This window comes from Dermacentor albipictus, chromosome 8 (genome assembly GCF_038994185.2).
Source record: "Dermacentor albipictus isolate Rhodes 1998 colony chromosome 8, USDA_Dalb.pri_finalv2, whole genome shotgun sequence".
In the NCBI taxonomy this organism is placed as follows: domain Eukaryota; kingdom Metazoa; phylum Arthropoda; class Arachnida; order Ixodida; family Ixodidae; genus Dermacentor; species Dermacentor albipictus.
The window spans coordinates 70,019,404-70,040,267 of NC_091828.1; the positions used below are offsets into that span (position 1 = coordinate 70,019,404).

General features: G+C 46.0%; 1 long non-coding RNA gene across 1 annotated transcript; it reads right to left on the reverse strand.

Annotated features, from left to right (window-relative positions):
• Positions 1-973: 973 nt before the first annotated feature.
• Positions 974-5,913, reverse strand: LOC139048809 (uncharacterized). Its single transcript, XR_011507963.1, has 2 exons — positions 5,628-5,913; positions 974-1,708 (listed from the first exon to the last, which is right to left on the reverse strand). It is a non-coding gene; the product is annotated as an uncharacterized lncRNA (long non-coding RNA).
• Positions 5,914-20,864: the final 14,951 nt, after the last annotated feature.

A 20,864-nucleotide genomic window follows, 5' to 3' on the forward strand; every position in this document is an offset into this window, starting at 1 on the left:
TGAATCCTTACCAACTAGCTCAGCTTTCTGTCGTTCTAACACTGTTATACTTCCCCGAGTGCTAGTGTCTCTTGTGCCACCCGGCAGCTGCGAAATTGCGCGGCTTATCATTAAAATTGTGGACTCGTCATACCCACTGATAGCCAAGAGAGAAAAAAAATTGGTGGACGCTTAAGCTTCGCCTTCAAGAGTGGAACGCGACAGCGTTCCCGTCGACCCGCCAAGGGGTGCAAGACCGTAGGCTACGGGGAAGTGACTACGCGCCCCGCATCGGACGCGGTAAGCGTCGAGCAGCGCCGCGTTCGGCGCGGCAACGAAATGTGCGCCTGAGCAAGCGACGCACACCTGAGCCTTAGAAACAGCTCGTTTCTAAGGCAACACCGCATTCACTAGAGACGCTTTTGTACCGCTTTGAAGCATCGAACTCGTGGCTGAGTGGTAGAGTCTCCGTCTCACACTCCGGAGACCCTGGTTCGATTCCCACCCAGCCCATGTTGCAAGTTGTTTTTTATTCATGAAGTGCCTGCTGGGATTTATCGCTCACGGCCAATGCCGCCGACGCGGACGCCGACGACACCGGCTTTTCTGCGACACGAGCTCCTTAACGCTGTCGCGTTAAAAAGAAGAAAAGGTGCCGCGGTTAACCAGGTGCACGTCGAGTTTGCAACCCAGCATGGGGGGAGGGGAATAGAAAAGAAGAATGAAAAGGGAGGGAAAAAAGCAGGAAAGCCCTAGCAGCGAGTACTATTGAAGTCTAACTCCAAGTCTAAAAACAGTCCAAAGATCTGTCGACTTCAAGCACTCTAGCAACGCTCTCGTTCCTAGAGTAACTCTAACGTCAAAGTTTAATTTAAAGCAGCCAGTGCGCCCGGCCTGCTCCACATTCATCACGCTATTTCCACACGTACACTACTTCGTGTTCCTTTACAATATACGAAATGGTTTGTTCGGCTAAAGAACAAGGAACTTCGGCTTCAGTAGAGAAGGACTGTTTTATTTTATTGCGGTGCAATGAGAACAAATCGAACATTTCATATTGCGCCCGAATAACAACATTCCATTACTGTTGATGTCGCAGCGAAGATATCTGAAGACCATTTGATTTTTCCAGTGGTTTATTAGCGGCTCATTGGCTGCAACAAAGAACTTCGAGAACGATATCATGGTCACGGCAGTGTCCCACGGGAAAGTGTGCACCGCAGTTCCCGGAGGTCCTGGCCGTCACCGGAATTAGGCATTAAATCGTCGTGTGTGCTTCCGTTGCAAAGTGGACCCTTTGCCACATTCTTCCAAGCTTTTGGTGCGATTTCGTGTAGTTCTTCGTGGTTCTCCGGGGTAGTGCATGCCTTCTCGTCGGGCACTAGCCGTTGTCCTTAACCATTCGGCCCATTCGGTGCTACAAAGCCAGCGCTTATAGTTTCTATAGTGGTATGCTGTCAATTCCGCAGTGCAAGTTGTACGCATAGTAACCGCACTCGTGTCGACACGTGACATGAGGGTATATAACGAGCAGGGTGTCCGTGTTGTCTGTACGATCAGGACCACTCGCACAGCGTCCTCTCCATGCACTTTCCATCCTCGCCGAGTCGGTACATCCCCCTTACGCAGTAACAGCCGGTCCTGGGGTTCACCCGGCACGCGATCACGTCGTGGGAGGAGCACTTGCACTGGGCACAGACTTCCATCAGGTGCGCCACTGGCTCGACAACTGCAAAGTGAACCGGAAAACGTTCTACACGTTAAACGCGGTGTTCAGAAAATCGCGGCTCTGTGCGACGTCCTGTATACTACTGAGTTGGTGCTTTCAACCATTGCGACTGTGCAAAACATCATGTGGACAATCATAATACATTGATGAGCATCAAACACCACTGCTGTCGTTGTTTTAGTTCCTGACGATATTGAGTTGCTTTAGCTTTAAACGTGTTCTTTAGTGAACAACCACATACTGTAAGCTCAAATAATATTACTCATGCAACAACAAATCAGTCATTTCTGCTTTCTTTTTCTTTGGTTTGTACTGTTTAAGAAGCTTTTGGAAGTTTTGCAAGGTATTTTGCACTATTGCGGCAAGAACGACCGGTAGACAAAGCGCAGACGTTTTCTCCAGAATATTTTCCACAATCAAGGCATGGCGAAGGCAAATGTTACACTGGGCAGTTCCCTGACATCGTGCGTCAAGCACGCTGGATTTGAAAGCGTGCTGACACAGGCTCTTGCGCGCTTTGCAGGCATCGATCGGCAGGTAGACCAAACGCATGAATAGGCATTAAGGGACATAGTTGTATCGAATGCAGCTTCCATTTGTGCCGATAAAGCTTGACTGTAAAAGCAATGAAACAAATTGAAGCCACAGCATACGCTATAAACAGTCCGTGGCAATTCAGGAAGCTCTGTCAGCGTGTTTGCTTTTGACAGATTGCGTAAAGCGCCAGGCAATTTTGGTGAGAGATGGCGATTAACCGGAGGCAATTGGTGCGGCCATCGTCTCTCAGCTTTGTTTGTGACCTAATATTGAGCTTAGTGTGCATGAAGCATACAATATTTTTTTGTAGACGGTTTGAGGACAATATTGTCGCTGCGGGCAAGAACCTAGTCAAGTGGTACCTTTAAAAATGTAGTGCACTTTCTTACAGCCCGCAAGAAATTCAAACCACGAAAGTTATCTGAAGGAATGATATTAAATGGATATTTCTCAAAAGTTCTACATCATTTCTATTGAAAATTGTGGGTTTAGAACAGTACAGTAATAGTTACCTAGAGAAATATTGTTCTTAGCGATCGAACCTTGTAATAAAACAATAATTTATCACTCTTTCACGAAAATTGGTCATAACACGAAAGCGAAACCTGTATAGAAAATAAGCAACCGTTCCCGTGCAGGAAAACGGGGTAAGCGAAGCCTGTCCATCGTGCACCTGGCCTTCGTCAAAGTTTAGTAACCCACAGGTAGCGCGTTACCGGATCGCTTCGGCCTCCCACTCCCTCATCGCGGTTTCGTCTTCTCGTTGCTGTCAGATTGCCTTGGTTCGGGCGGCTCTAACAGTTGGGTCGACGCGCTGACGGCGAGCCCTTTCACGTGCGAGTTCTCACCGCTATTCGTCGAAGGCTGCATGTTCCTGGGGCGAAAGCACAACGCGTGGCCGTCGCAACTGTTTTCCGAGACTTTACAAAAACGAAGCCGACGCAGCGCTTGCGATACGGCTCTAACGGCTGGGTCGGCGCACCGACGTCGAGCCCTTTCGCGGGCAAGTTTTCGCCGCCGCTCGTCGAAGGCCGCCTCTCCCTCGGAAGAACGCACAACGCGTGTCCGTCCCATCCGTTTTCCGAGACAGAACTGAACAAATTAAGTCGGCGAAGCGCGCGCGATACCTTTTCCTGCCCTCATCCTCCTTCCGGTGGAAGCGACACGGCTCTGATTGGTTGCGCGCGTGGTGTGAGCGCGCGCCTATGCAGCTGGAATCCTTGCAAATGACTCACGCTTCCGCGCCGGCACAGCTGCGAACTCATGAAAACGCCCTTTCCCGCAGCTGCTCTCTTCTTGGAGGAACTGTTCTTTTTTTGTGTGTGCGGGACCATGACAACGCCACCGAAACTTGTGAGCCAATACAAGCTTTGCTTGAAAGGAAGCAGTGATAGTTTCGTTGCCCATTCACAAAGAAAAGGCATTGAACGTGCAGTTTCTTATCTAATATACAGTTTCACTGGAAGGACGAAGCAATAGCAGCGATAGCAAGCACGCGAGGCCTGCGCTGCTGCGCAACGTAAACAACAGCCCTGAGGCAACCAGGCGTCATAGGTATCCTACGCGATGATGAGTGTGTGTGATGCGAAACGGCGTTGTTAGTGCTGTGGCACCATCGTGCGTCCATAGATATATATATATATATATATATATATATATATATATATATATATATATATATATATATATATATATATATATATATATATATATATATATATATATATATCAGCGGCAACTTTCACTCACGGGGTACCGATTCCGACACCGGATTTTCTGCGACACGGGGCCCTTAACGCTACAGCGTTAGAACTTATACCTCTTAAGAACTTATATTTAAGAGTACTTAAGAACTTATACCCCTTATATATATATATATATATATAATATATATATATATATATATATATATATATATATATATATATATATATATATATATATATATATATATATATGCCACGTCTTGCAATATGGCACGTGGTCAGTGAAGGTTATATCGCCACACCCCTGTATCCATACCGTTCGCATGCCTTGCCTTGGACTAGAGACTAAGTTATTCCTCGTTTTTTTTTTGAGAATGATAGCCCTTTTACAGTTGTCATGAGAAAGAAAGCACCGACAGGATATGGCTTTTATGCTAAATCTTCTCAGGCTGAAACATTAAAAGGGCGAAACAATAACAGAAACCTTAAAATATCCTAATTTTTTAAGCGCGGCTGCACACTGTCTCCGGAAACGGTCGACGCAAGAGGCCGCGTTTCTACCGGAGGAGCAGTAGGAGGAATAAAAATTTTATTGATGAGGAAAATAAATGACGGATGGGAGCGGTGCAGCGTAGGTCCCTATTCCAATACTGCCGTGGCCACCGCGACCCGCCCAGCTTGATCCAGGAGGCCTTTCTGGGCCTCGAGGTCAGAAAGAGCAAAGGTGGCCTCCCAGGGCTCCCTTAGTAAGGTGAGTACGAAAGGTGAATTAATAGAGTGAGGTCTTTTGGCGCACTGCGATGTTACGTGGGGCAATGGAGGCCAGGACCCTCACCACGGGCGAGAGTTATTGCACAAGGTTGGATTTAGTTTACGGTATCTAACTAAATGCGGGTAAGTATTCGTCTGTATTCTTCTATATTTCTGCGACACCGCCACATTGAGTAGTTTGTGTGTCGGGGCGCACTGTTGTCGGGTTCTTGGCTGGGGCTCCACTATGTCGTGGACCAGTAGGGGACCGCCTTTTTCATCGTTGTGCGTATCTCCAGCTCGGTTAGTAAAGCCTCGAGCTAGAGTGTGTGCCTGTTCGTTTCCCGAGATACCCTCGTGGCCAGGACACCATACAATTGCGTGGTATTCTTTCGATGTGTCGCCTATGAAGCTCGCCTTCGGGCCTAGCGTTCGCCGCCAGCGTTTCCCGGTAAACATTATGGTTACATAAGCTGCAGTTGCCGCGAAGCTTGAGAAGAAGTCTGCGATCTTTGAATACTATCGCGTACCGCTCCTAAAGCCGAAGCTCAAGTGTACACCAATTTTTAATGGAGTCTAGCATGAAACACTTTCTCGTTCAAATTACCGGCACCTGAACCATCACGCCCTGCACTTTACCGCACCAATTTCCAGCGACTCCATTATCGCACATATTTGCGACAGGCGCCCCTGTTAGCCACCGTGATTGCTATGGTATGCGGGGAATTTCAATATACGCGCTCGGGCACAGTTGAATTGATCACCAATATCGTCTCTAACACCGGCAATGCCTACACAAATATTAAGGCTTCGCAGTGATAATGTCCAAGGTGTAAAAGCTAAGCTGATCACGAGCTGTGATATTTCAACGCGCAGGCTCCTTTTTGCTCCTACAAGTTCAAAAGCGAAGGCGTCAAAGATCTTACCTGTGCCGTTCAGGGGCATCGCGAGCACGTGAATAACGTAATAATGAAAGATAAAAATCACTAAAACTGCGTTCATTATGAACTATATACGACTTCCGAGTACAATTAGCAGTGCTAGTGGTCGTCAGTCAAACGGCCGCTCAAACTGCCGCGGAAAGGACGCGCTTTTTAACCATACGCGCTGTAAGACAATCCACATCGAAGTCACGCGCTGGCAAGAAAACAGCTGTCTTTCTCTTAGCCAAGCCGTAGTGGTAGAAGGAAGGCTGTTTTCCACGTGTGCCAAGAATCCGTCATCTGCCGCGTAATGCGGCTATATTACTTCTCCGAGAGGCTGAAAGCAAAGCACGTTTTCTTTTCTTTTTTAATACTTGGGTTCGGTTTCTTTTTACCCGAACTTCAACGGCGCGTAGTTTTACAGCTCCCAGCGCTTTACATTCCTTGAGGTTTTGTGAAGCAATGACTTCATCAAGACGCCGCTTTCCTCCTGTGCGACCTTAGTTTTTTCCCCGTACTCTTTCTTCCGTGATAAGCAGCAGCCGATCGCAATCGTAGATCTTCCTCAAAACTGTGCTCTTTCTTCGAACAGTAGCTGACTAAGTACGATCTCAATTTTCGGTGTTTCTTACGTTAGTTTTACCCCTTCGACTACCCATGTAGAACACGCAAGCGAAAACTCAGTGATTCGCGTTATTTAACATGTGAATAAATTGAATTGAGTCTGTAAGCATTGTCAGCTTCAGAATTGATCATACAACATTAAAAAGAAACTAGTTATCAGCTGCCTGATACCAAGTGTTCATCAAATGACAAATTCCCAGATATTTGTGGGAGCGAAACAAACAAATAACGTCGCTTGAACAAATATGTGATTATCGCTGATTATTATATAAGCTCATAAACGAACTGCTACAAAAGTTACAGCGTTTACTTGAGGGTGGATACTCCAATTGGAAAATTAACGCCAGCAGGAATTATTCAAGGCACGATCACGTAAAGATAAAATAGAAGTTAGGACAAACTTTTACATATTGGTCATTATTATTTGTCGCCAAATCCATTCATATTCCACTTTATTCCGTGCGGCACTGCACAAGGTAGGCTTTAGGGAAGATGCTGATTAAAGCGCTTATGAACTGGTGTAACTTCCTGGAGACATGAATTGAAATTGGTGCTTGTCTCGGGGTGACCCGTGGTAAACTGCCTTCATCGGTATAGTAAACACTTGTAGAGATAAATAAGCATGACTCCACTGAGTAAACATTTCTTAAAGATATGCGACACAACAAAATTTGTATGGCTGCTCATATTCACGATCAACGTTATAACAAACACTTGATCAAAAGCTGCTGAATGCGTATTTTCTCCTGGAGGCTGTACAGCCAAGGCATACGGGCCAGCTTATTCTATTTATTTATTTGTGTATTTATTTATTTCGCGTAATTTTAAGGCCCGAAGGCGTTACAGAAAGTAGTGGAGTCGAAAACAAAAGTAGTGCAGAAAAAATACAAACAAGAAGTATTAACAAAAAAATATTAACAAAAGGCATGCTGAACCGCGGTCTTGAAGTTGGTAGAGTCGGTGATGAGTGCAATTGATGTGGGAACGTGATTTCAGTCCATGCTTGTCCTAGGGATGAATGAGTCACCGTACCGGTTTGTACGGCACAATAGAGATTTTTCCGCGAATACTTTGCTAGCTGCAATTCTCGGAAAGAACGTGCCTGATGCGTCCTTTCAGCCAACCGACAGGATTTCGTTTCATCGTAATAGGACGTCACCATGAAAAAAAAGTCGTTTCTAAGCGTACCCGATGAAACCGATACGAAGAGAATGCGTGGAATATATAAGTGTCATGGTATATCGGAAACTTTTTGAGCGACAAGACATCTTGAGATTTCAATGAAATCAAATTTATGTAGGCTAGCTCATTGTAACATAATGTACATTTATATTCAGCACTTGTTCATTGATTTCTTTAGTTCTGTATATATTCATTCACTTAAGATACTCAGTTACCCGCGAGGAAACATTAAAAAATAGCGTTGCCGCAGCAAATTTCACATAGAGTGCGTACTTGGAATATCAACTAGCCTTTCTTTATAACTTACCTAACAGATAAGAACACACTCGTTAAATTATGCATGTTACTTGAGCAAATGTGGCTGAAACTGCTATAAAATAGGGAAAAGTAAGAATTTTTGGGCGACTTCGACAGGGTGGCTTTCAAGGCTGAGGTATATGTTAGACCCGACGTAGCAATTTGATACGTAATTGTAAAGTGGACTACTCACTCTTTTAACTCATATAGCCAGAGGATCGATTCTAGTGGGTTCCACTAAGCCAGTCCGAATAAATTATAATCACTTATCCGGCAAAAAAAGTGACCCTGTTGATTCCCTTGGCTTAATATACGGCCTCGCCAATTTCATCCAGGAGGCAGAAAGAGAACTGCCGAAGAGCGCAAGTGTCACGCACATAGACGGCGCCTGTTATTGACGTCGCTGTTTACGTCACACCGGCGGGCGAGAATGAAACAAGAGTCCTTATCAGTCATAATACAGACAATATAGCGCAGTAAGGACAAATGACAAGTCGAAACAGGGAAAGCACTGACTTTCAACTCAGAACGAAAAGAAAGAGGAAAGAGGGTTAACCGATGGGCCCTATTATGATGAGAAGCCAACAAACAAAGACACCAGGGATAACATAGAGGAAATTCCACTTACTAATTGAAATAAGTAAATGGTAATTTAGTGGCATTGAAAGTGGATGAAAAAATAGCTCGCCGCAAGTGGGGAACGATCCCATGTCTTCGCATTACGCGTGCGATGCTCTAACCAATTGAGCTAAAGCGGGCACGGTTTCACCCATCCACTTTTTTGGATATTCATGTGTTACTACTAGAACCTTGGGAGTGTTAGCCAGCACTGCCACTCGCGTGTGTGTGTATGTGTTTGTGTGTGTGTGCGTGTGCGTGTGCGTGTGCGTGTGTGTGTGTGTGTGTGTGTGTGTGCGTGTGTACGCCCATCTGCATCTACAAAAGGAAAGAACAGAGAGCAAGATGGAGTACATACTGCGTTATGTTTTCTGTATTGCTTCTTCCTCTCTGTTCTTTCATGTTAGAGATTCAGGTGGTTGTATATACATGTGCTCAGGATTCGCAATAAAACCTTAGTTGAAAGTCAGCGCTTGTCCTGTCTGAACTTGTCCTGGGTCCTTACTGCGCTATGTTTTCTGTATTACGACGAATAAAGAACACGCCGAGACCTATTCCCATCTGAAGTCCTTAACAAGCCGGGATCAAGCTCATCCGACGTTGAGGCGGAAACACTCCTGTTGCTTATGGTCTGAGGACGTGGCTGCTACGCCCTTGGGCAGTTCAATATCAATTTTCTTGTTGAAACAGGTTATAATTCGGTAGGCTTGAAAAATCAGGAGAGTCAACTTTTTTTTTCTCTGCAGACGATTACACATTGATTGGATGACGATCTTCCATCTTGCATTGAGATCGATTGCCTGGATGTTGCCGCTGAAACGTTAATATGTTGTTTTAAATAATCGCTTCTCCAAACTCACCTCTTGTCATTATGAAATATTTTCTCGTGTGATAAAAACAATCTAGAGAAAATTTCTTAATTTTGCATCGTCCGTATACATATAAAGCAATTTTTATTGCATTTACCGAAACACTTTGCTAGAGGTCAGGGCTTCTAATTCTACAATGTCAACTCATATGCCTGTTCTGGGTTCTTTCTCAGTTTTTTTTTACTGTTTGAGAAGTAGAATCATAATATCCTCAGGGAAAATCAATATGTGATCCCACAACTCATTCCCGTTGGACGTCTGTGCACTGCTCTCTGAATGTGCCCGTCTGTGCACTGCTCTCTGTATCCCAGTAGTTTCTCACTTGCCTTTGAAATGTCATTACTTAGGTGATGTATCTGAATAGAATGCACTAAAACTGAAGGGAAACGTCGCAAAAAAACTTTCCTCGAGAGAGACAGTGTATAGCTAACCTGAAAAGGGCGAAAGAAGCAAGCGCTCGGCGAAAAAAGAAAGAACGCGGCCAAACGCCAGCGACGCGACGCGACGAGCTTCCGCATCGAGTCGTTGGCATTTGGCCGCGTTCTCCCTGTTGCGAACCTCGAGATCAGCATGATGACGAGGCCTGGCCGCCGTTTCGTAGATGCGCAAGCTCGGATTGGATTGTCGACGGATACGCACGGCTTCTGTATGCCGCTGCCGATACGCGGGATCGTATTGTGTCCGGCGCCCGCGACCGTTCATAAATCACAAGGGGTTATGCAACTTAACGAAATGTGTCTTAATTCAACTTCAATATTCAAAAAATACAATCTCAAACAAGCAATCAAATCACAAGTGCATAGCATCGGATCGTTCAGCATTTGTCGGGTTAAACGGATGGAAAAGCAAACCGTTCAACTGATGTTCAAGTGACGTTCAATTTTCGATCCGTTCATTCTGACGCTCACAAAAGGTCGGCTGCTGCCTCTCTGTTCAACCGTGCAAACTGCACTGGCACCACAGCAGAAGGTCGTTTCACCGACTTGATCCACATGCAAGGCGATCTCTCGGCAAGTGCTTTTTGAGCGCTGTGGAACGCCGCCTGTCCAATTCCGTCGAACCGGCTAATCCCCGACCAAGAAAGCGTGCTGCCATACCCTACGTTCCTGGGATAAGAGAAAACTTGTCTCACGTTCTGCGCAGTTCTGACTTTGAGGTGGCACAAGTGCTTGTGTGTAAGCTGAGGCACGCACTCGTGCGCGGTCAGCACAGGCTTGCGACAGACTCGTTTCCTGGCGTAGTATACAAGACACCCTGCGCAGATTGCCACTGCGCATACATTGGTGAATCGGGCAGCTTTAGCAGAGACTGAGGCAGCATCAGAATGATGTCGAAAAGAAACGAACAGTTTCGAATGCCCCTACCGAGCACACGGATTCAATGGGCCACAAGACTGACTGGGTAAGCTCAAGAATTATCGGCCAAGAAAGAAACCTGGGGCGCTATAACGTAAAACTATTCTCAACTTTTCTATTCCAAATCTGCTATCAGCCCTCCACGATTGGTCACAAACTTTTTTCGACCACCCCCACTTCAGTTGTCTTTCACGCGACGTCACGAAAACCGCGATACCTCCCCATCTGATAAGATGTGTACACATTGATTATGCATGATTTGACTGAAAAAAGAAAAACAATTATTTCAGATTCGACCCCTTTTCGCCATTAGCACTCGGCTATTGGTAAAAAGTTTTCGGGCTGCACTCACTTCACCTGCCTGTCACGCGACGTCACAAAACCGCACAAGCTCGCCGCGTCAATGTGACGTGCACGCGATAAAGATGCATTAATATGCCGAACAAAACTGAATTTCCTTCTGAATAGCCGCAGGCTGCCCCATTCCGAAAGGAATAAAAGATGGCTGCCGCCGATCGCTGAGACGCTGGCTACTCGCACCTGCCGGATAGCATGGGTGTATTTTCGTATAATAAATGTTCTTTTGTGGCCGTGAAACATTTTCGAGCACTTTCGGCACGCTTACCACCTCATTCTGCCAACTCTTCTTTGCTGAGGGTCCGTTTTAGCGTCCTTCTTAAGCTTCCGTTGCATGCCACCGCGATTTTCGACCAGCCACCATGATCTAACTAAGGGAAAGCCGACCAATCGAAGGCGCCGGCACCACCCTGTTCACCCGGTTATCGATTTTCAGTGCACTGGCTCTGCCCCAGCGAATCCCTCTCCACTTGAGTGTTCTCCTCGCCTCTTGTCAGCCAAATAGATACGACAAGCCGCTCAGTGTAGGCAATGTGATTTGTTTTTTCAAGCAAACAAAAGTGACCTCCTATGAACGAGGAGAGCGTTTGATTGGTCTGTTCAGACAACCCTGTGGGTGACCGCCCGGTGCTTGCGTCGGTGGTTACGCAAATTTGACGTCAGGAGAGGGGAATAGAAACATATTGGAATAGTTTTACGTTATAGGGCCCCTGAAATCACGGCTGTATCTGGAATCGCTGGAGATACAGACACATGCCACACACTCAATAGAAGTGTGTGAACCCTCCCCCCATCGTACACGTGCTGCTTACGTCACGTGCTGAAGAATACACAATCTTCCACGAACTTTCGTTTAACCCATTGTGAACAAGGCTTCCGTAGCGAAGCCGAAACGTCTTGAAGATTAATTCATTTACAGGCCATCTTTTGGTCGGTGTCTGTCGTTTTATTGCTTCATGTTTCATACCGACCAGACGGGATTCCGTCGAACCCTCGACTTCTTTCCTCATTATTGCAGGAAACTAACGTCAGCAATGCACAGTGAACATGACTTACATTTAGAACTCACATAAACCATGAAACGCATAGCGCGCTACCCAGACTTACGAGCCTTCAAAAATCAGGCAAACAAGCTCAAGCGTTCAGAAGCGGAAGCCACTCAGGAACGGGATGAATCGTTGCTACCACCCTACGCAGCTGAACGGCCCCTTCTCGCAAGACCACCTTGCCAATGGAGGTAGCTCGACGTGTGTACTCATCATGTGAATCCGCCGTAATGAATATAGTCCCAGTAACATGAGAAAATTGTATGGCGTAGTTTTTATGGTCTTTTTGAATGGGAGGAACCTGATACTTTAAGTAATATGCAAAAAATCACAAAAAAGAAAGGATTGACCAAGGGTCGGCTCTAAAGAAGACAAGGTTGACATTCCATTGTGGCTCAAATAATCATATGAATAAATTTTGAACATACCTTACTACACTGTGTCTTCCTCTCTTTTTGTGCTCACATTAGCTCATTTAGTATCGTTTTCGTATCGTCTTTCACACACAGCTACATTGACATTGCCGTCTTTAGCGCCGACAATTGGTTGATCTTTCGTTTTTGACTAAAAGGACACGTATCCATATCCCGGAGATAATGCAGTCTATGCTGAATTGAGGCTAACACTGCACTTCATCTGGTAGCCTGCCAATTATTGCCAACAGGTCCCTCTCCTCTCATTCTATACCATTACTGTTCAAAATCAAAGCCACATCACTTCGTACGCTTGTTCGAAGAAATGTATACCCGCTTCCTTTGTTTAAGTTTCTCAGTAATACCGCAACAGCACTAACAAATTTGAATCATTTCAAGATAGGCGCCTGGAAGCCTACCTATATTTATGAGGTCAGCTCGACGTCCGTATCAAAGAGTGACTGTCAGCGCGGTGCCAGAGTCCCGCTAATCTCAGGCTTTTCTGTTCTAGCACACTGCACCAATACATAATGAACAAGAAATACCCGCCTTTTATAGTGGCATGGATGCATTTCCTTTATTAGACTGAACCACAGTTTCAGTAGTACTAATCACGCAAATACATTCGGTTATAATTAAAAATGATGATAAACAATGATATTGACCAGCTTCTAATTGTTGCAACTTTTTCTCTTCAAAAACAAACGCTATCCTACGGACACCCATGCCGAGTCCTGCAGTCTAAAATGTTGCCACCCAATCATTCCGTACAGATGGCTAACCAGCGAAGTTGAAACGAGCTACCCCAGTGTTCATCACTCGGTTAATCCAGATGGTTCATTAATAGACGGTTTGGCAGGCTCTCAGATCCTCAGTAAAACATCTGTAGGAGCGAGTAGGTACAAGTCCAGTAAAAGATAATAGCGCCAAGCAGGAAGACCACAAAAGGAAAGGGACACACACAGAAGCGGTACTAACAACTGCTTTTATTCTCCCGCCAAAACGCACATATACTATACGCCATTGCCACACATGCGCAAACGTAATCAAAATGAACACATCACTTACGCCAGGCAGTTAGCGGATATGTGAGCTTAATAACGGACACTCTGCAGGGTAAAGCGATAAGGAAGTGCCACTAACACAGTCATCTGTTTTTTTCTTTATGCTATAAGCTAACCAGCACTGACCACTCCGACTGCGCAGGGAATATGCGATATCCCATGCCTAATTTGGCATCCTTGCCTGCTATCACCACACGTGTGGGCACACAGTTTTGCGAGCTTATTCGTAGCAGAAAAAGCCAGAGTGACACCGTGCCTACCTGGCGACCTTCTTAAGGTTGTGGAAAACTTTATGTATATAAGGCACCACCATAGGTCTGAACGCTGCACGTTCTGTAATGGACCTTGTATTCGGCTTTCTGATTTTTAACCTCTGTAGCAGACCCTCGGCTACACCTGTCTAGAGCGTCATAGGGAACCCTGCTACCGAAAGCCGGTAAACCTGGTTATCAAAACTCGCCTGCATTTGATGCTCACACGATTTATTGAGAGCTGATTCCATGCACTGGAATGTTATGCCCCTTTTGACAATTTTTGTGTGCTCCTACTTCAAAAACAAAAGTTAATTTTGTGCCCGAGGAACGTAAACCCAACATACGTGACGTTCACAGAACTGTAGGTTAAGCTCAAGGAACTGCGAGTCTTGGGTATGCGAGTCTGCGAATCTTGGGGTATATCGCGGGTAAATCTTAGTCTTTAACCACATTGATTAAAACACTTAAAACATCATTAACAGTATCCAGGTAGGAGGAGTCACACGCTAAACACCCCAAAAAGTCATCGACGTGTCTAAGAACCTTTAAAACCTTTCCCTCTCTAAAAACGTCATCTAAGGACTACTCTACCCGAGTTAGAGATATGTCACAATGGACTGGGGGCGACACAAGACCCAATACATACGCCGTGCCGTTGTAAAAACGGTTCGTCATTAAAAACAATAAAAGTAACTTTCACATACAACTCTAACAGATTTCAGAAATTCCCCACTGAAAGTCCGCCAGCATTCTGGAACTCGAGCTCACTGTTTTCCTCAATGCAAGACTTCACACTAATCAGCAGTTCGCATCGTGGTACCGAATAGAATAAATCTTCTATATCTATTGAAAAAGCATAGCGAACTTTTTCATTTCCTTGCAAAAACGGCACTTCATACGATTTCTTGGTCCGGAAGGGATCATATACAGACAGTAACTTCAATTGCTTCTGCAAGAATCGGCTTACATTATGCTGCAGCAACCAGTCTCGCTGACAATTGTTCTGAAAGGTGTCTCCGGCTTGTGCGTTTTAGCCATAAAAAATACTGACGACGACTTGCCTCTGCCGTATGTCTGCCGTATGCGATCCAACCCATTTTTATTCATACGGCACACATTGGCAGCTCCTGACTGTAAGCTTACCATTGTCATTGAAAAGGAAGGTGTACTATCAGTGCACTGCACTAGTGCTGACATATGGGGCAGAGACTTGGAGATCGACAAAGAAGCTTGAGACCATGTTAAGGACCGCGCAAAGGGTGATGTAACGAATAATGCTAGGCATAACAAAAATAGAGCAGTTTGGATCAGAGAGCAAACCGGTACAGCCGATATTCTAATGGACATTATAAGAAAAAAAATGAATCTGGGCCGGTCATGTAATGGTCATGTGTAAGGTTTGATAACCGTTGGATATTAGGGTTACAGAATTGGTACCAAGAGAAGGGAAACGCAGTCGAGGACGGCAGAAGACTAGGTGGAGCGATGAAATTAGGAAATTCACGGGCGCTGGTCGGAGTCGTTTGGCGCTGGACAGGGGTAATTGTACATCGCAAGAAGAGGCATTCGTCCTGCAGTGGGAATACAATAGCATTATTATTATTATTATTATTATTATTATTATCATTATTATTATTATTATTACGATGATGATGATGACGACGACGACAACTTGCCTCTAGTATTTCCTATGTCCCTTTCAAGCTTCCTGAGTTCGAGATTATTGTAGAAATCCATAAATTTTGTTTTTACCCTGACGTCGCCTTAACAGGGACAAAGTTTGTTGAAATTGCTTGCAAAGCTTTTCCCTTAAAAACACCCTTTTCCCCCACAACAAAACCCCCTGTTATGTCACCCTGAAGAAGACACAACTTGTTGGCTTTAAAAAACGACACCACTCGTCGAACATATTTGTTCCCACTCCCGGACGTCCCTTTCGGTGCACACTTTTCCAAGCAGTCCCCACCTTCAAGTAAACAACCTTCGCGGTATTCTTGCTTCACCTTTGAGGCTACGTGCCTATTCGTAGCGACCCATTCGTGAGTGGGTACATATGTAGGCACACTGAACCTAGGGCCTTTCTCCAGAACACGGGAGACATTTTCGTGTAGGCTGACGTTTCCAAGTACAACAGCACGTTTCCTTTCATTAGAACTAGTCTTTCGACGGAACCGGCACACATCATTTACAATAGAGTTCCAACTGGCCTCCGTAAGCTGCGAGGCAAGACGTGTGAAGGCTCGGTACTTACTAAGACAAGCCAGTCCGGATCGACTGCATGGCACACCGGCCATAGCCAATATATATGTATGTTGGGTTTACCTACCTGGGGCGCAAAAGGAACCTTAGTCTTTCAAGTCGGAGCATTCGAAAATTGTCAAAAGAGGCATAGCATTCTAATGCATGGAATCAGCTCTCAATAAATCGTGTGAGCACAAAATGCACGCGAGTTTTGATAATCAGGTTCGCCGGCTTTCGGCAGCTGGGTTTGCTATGACGCTCTTGACAGGTATAGCCGAGGGTCTCTTACAAAGGCTTAAAATCAGAAAGCCGAGCACGAGGTCGACGACAGAATGTAAAGCGTTCAGACATGTGCTGGTGTCTTATACAGATAAGGTTTCCCATGAGCTTAAGAAGATCGCAGGTAGGTACGGTGTCCCTCTGGATTTTTCTGCTCCGAATGAGCTCGCAAAACTGTGTGCCCGCACATGCGGTGATAACAGGCGAGGCTGCCAATTTAGGCATGGGATATCGTATGCTCCCTGTGCAATCGGAGTGGTTTATGCCCTTATGTGGAAAGACGTACATCGGTCAGACCGAGCGTTGGCATCAATGAGCGACTCGGGGAACACACCAGAAAAGTAAACAGCAATGCTGACAGAGCGGCACATCTTGTGTCCCATTTGAATACCTGCCGTAATTGTGCACCACGCTTTGATGAGACCTTGAATTTGGGCAGAAGCAAAAGCGAGCAAGCGTGCTTAGTATAAGAAGCTTATCACATAATGAAAAAAGCAGACGACTGTGTCAGTGACACTTCCTTGCACAAATCCATGTGCGGGTTCTAAAAAGAGCAGCATTGGCATGCTTTTCACGTCGTTTGGTAGAAATCCACACGCGCGTTCTGCCAAAATTATCTCTTTACGCTGCAGTGTCCGTTTTTAAGCTCACATCTCTTAAGCTCACATCTCTTTTTAAGCTCCTTATCTCTTTACGCTGCGGAGTGTCCGTTTTTAAGCTCTTATATCTGTTAACTGCCTAGCGTTAGCGATATGTTCATTTTGATTACGTTTGCGCGTGTGTGGCCATGGTGCATATATGTGCGTTTTATCCGGAGAGTAACAGCAGTTGTTAGTAGCGCTTCCGTGTGTGTCGCTCTCACTTTGTGGTCGTCCTAGTTTGCGCTATTCTCTTTCGCTGTCGGATCTTCGGTACAGAGTTGCTGTTTGCGCTCGGCTGCTCGAGCCTGTTCTTGTGCCCGGGCTGCAGTATCGGCACGGCGTAGTCGAGCTCGTTCCGGTTCTGGTCGTGGCGTTGCTGATCAAAAGCTGCTTGTTCCTCAGGAGTACGTATGACGTGTGGCCTACCCATTTCGGAGGCGGAGGGATACTGCTGCGCGCGCGCTCGGCTGCTACGGAGAACAATGACGTCACTACTGGCGCAGCTAATTCAACAGCACCTAGATAGCATAAGGCATTTTGACTCCAATACATGACGTCCTGTTAACTGTGCGACTGCCATATAATATAGTGTGGATGCTCCTGACTAGCTCAGAGTGATTATGACGCCACCGCTTTCATCACATCAGCCTTGTCAATGGAAATTGCGGGCAAAGTAGCGTGATGTCATGGACTGGAGTAAGCAGGGCTTGTGCTATCTGGGTTGTGTTGACTAATCTTTATTTTCTTTATCTCTCTTTTCTTCGCGCATGCGCTTGAGGTGGTGCCGGAGGAGTTTAGGGCATGCAGGCGACCGACAGACGGCTGGGCATACGAGTCGGCTAGCCATAGACAGCTTCGCTGTAAAACACTCCTGAACTGTCTAGCAACTCTCTACCTGCCGGTGCTGACATCTACAGATGCAACTACCTTCAGCAAGTACTACCGCCTCCACTAGAAAAAAAAAGTTTTTTCGTAAAGTCCAGGATATCTCCACAGATGAAGAATTCTCCCTGTTCGCAGGCACCGTCTATCCACGCTTCTCGTCTGGAGGCCACGTGTGAACTCGGCCGAGATATATATTTGGTGTATTTCTTAACAATGTACCCGCCCTGCAAGAACTTGGAAAGAAGACTGTTGTATTCATAAATAAATTAGTAAATAAATTGACGTATTTACTTCTGACCAAGTAAGAGATTTCTGTTTACTTTCAGAATTTCTGTTTACTTTCGCCACGACTGTTCTTCGCCTGCCAAGAATGTGTAACTTACCTCGTAGGGTGTGAAACCTTGTCATTAGCAAAGTTAATGTTTGAATATGTGCGTTGTTCTATAACGTACGCATGCGGAAAATTGAAAAAAAAAACAAATTGGTATACATATGCATGCCATAACTGTGATACCCGTGTGGGCAATCCAGCAAAGTAATTGTTTACATCCGTACAGAACTGACTTACATTTCCCACTCGGTGCAGCCTCATGATGGAAACCAATACGTGTGTCTCCGCATTACAAAGAATAAAGTGGCCTTCACCCTTATCGGCGCCTACATATCCCCATATACTTGGTTCGACGGCGACCGATTGCGAGACATCCTGACGGCGACTACTGGACCCTGGATTATCACGGGAGACTTCAATGCTCATCACTTGGCTTGGGGAAGCTCCAGAATAGATTCCAGGGGCCGGAAACTTGTGGAATTTGCTTCCGACCATGAACTTAGCATTATGAACGATGGCAGTCCGACGTACTTGCGCGGTTCGAACTATAGCAGTTGCTTAGACTTGACCTTGGTGTCACGGCAACTTGGTCAAAATGTTCGATGCTTCTCTGACATCGAGACTCATGGTAGTGACCATATTCCCACCTACTTAGGTATCACTGGATTTGGAAGCTTCTCCTCTTGTACTTCCCGACAAGCATTTATAAGGTTCTCAACGTATAAGACAAAGGTGGAAGAGGCATGCAAAGAAGGATTTACCGGCACCATTGAGAACCTTATTACAAGTGTACTGGAATCGTCTAAGTACACATTTACATCCGCTAAAAGACGTACGGATTTTAACATGGAACTTGAACGACTTCGAACAATTCGCAGAAGAGCCGAGAGGTGATACAGGCGCACGAAGTCAATTCATGACCTTAGAGTCGCTCGACGTATACAGAAGAAAATCCAACGTCGTATGGATAGGCTGGAGGAACAACGGTGGAAAGCTTTCTGCGAATCACTTGGCCCCCGCAAGCCACTGTCTATCACATGGAGGACGGTGCGCGGCCTTGGCTCGTCTCCACAGCAACGACACCCATTCTCAGCCCTAGCCCTCCATCAAGGCCGCTCACAGGTCGATATAGCCGAAGATTTCTGTGTGAAGATTACGGGCAGTGTGGTCACCATCAATAGCGAAATTCTGGGTGAAGTTCCTGCGACACGCTTCCCAGAATTGAATGTGTCCTTCTCACTTGAGGAATTGGATGCTGCTCTGGCCTCATGCTGGCGCTCATCATCGCCAGGACCAGACGGCATCACCTACGCAGCTTTATGCTACCTAGGTGAAGATGGCCGAAGCAGACTTCTGGAATGTTATAACCAGTTGGGAATGATGGCGTCGTTCCTGAGCGGTGGAAGTCCAGCCACTTCATACCACTCCTAAAGGCTGGAAATTCGCCACTTGACCTAGCTTCCTACCGACCCATTGCGCTGTCCAGCTGTGTTGGGAAGGTCATGGAAAGAATGATTCTCACCCGCCTAGAATGGTATCTTGAGCACCACAGCGTTTACCCCGATGCCATGGCTGGTTTAGAAGAGGCCGTTCCTCTATTGACAACGTCATCGACCTATTCATGTCTGTACAACAAGAAAAACACCACAAGCGTATATCGGTTGCACTATTGCTCGACGTGAAAAGCGCCTATGATAATGTAACGCATGAAGCCATCCTTGATGCCCTGGAAAATAATGGAATTGGTGGACGCATGTTTCGGTGGATACGGAGCTATCTATTCAAAAGATCCTTCTTTCTGCACAGTGCAGATGGCCGAACTACTGACCATTACACTTACCGCGGCATCCCTCAGGGTGGGGTTCTTAGCCGCACTTTGTTCAACCTTGCAATCCTTGGCCTTACCGGCGTTCTACCACATACAGTAAACCTTTCATATATGCTGACGACATATGCATATGGGCCTCGGCAGTTACACGTATCCAGGTGCGTGCACGGCTCCAAAAGCAGTGACCCTAACATCATCGTACCTGCGTGCGCAAGGCCTCAGCATTTCGGCCGAGAAGTGTGCCTTAGTCGCCTTTACCCACAAGCCCATGACCTGGTACCCCGTTTCTATTGACCACCAACCAATTTCCTACGCAAAAACTCACCGATTCCTAGGCGTTATTATAGACAGAGACCTTTCATGGAGCCCCCACATCACATACTTGAAGAAGAAACTTACTTCTATCTCCCATATACTAAGGTTTCTTGTCGGTAAAACGTGGGACACATCCGTGGCATCTATGCTTCAACTATACAGGACGCTCTTCCTAGGATACTTGCGATACAGCACACGAGTGCTGTCCAATGCTAACGAAACTAACATCCATGTCCTACAGAGCATTCAAGGCCAAGCCCTTCAAACATGTCTGGGGCTACCTCGAAATGCTTCAACCGTGGCAACAATTGCCACCGCGAGAGACCACCCAATAAGGACCTATATAGATATCGACGCACTCCAGGTGCATGTTCGCCATATATCCAGAGTCCCTGAACACCATCTCGCTCGCTTGGCTGAGAAAAGACTCAAGGCAGCGTTCTCCAGATCAATTGCGGCTAACCGGCACTCTTTCTCTTTGAGGCACTCGCCCGCAACAAGAACGAAATCCCCTATGTGGTGCTTGAAAAAGCCGCCTGTGTACCTTGCTGTTCCAGGAATAGTGAAGAAAGCTAGCCTGACCACCGCGGCTCTCAAGCAAATCACATTGGAACTTCTGCATTGTTCATACGCTAACCGAA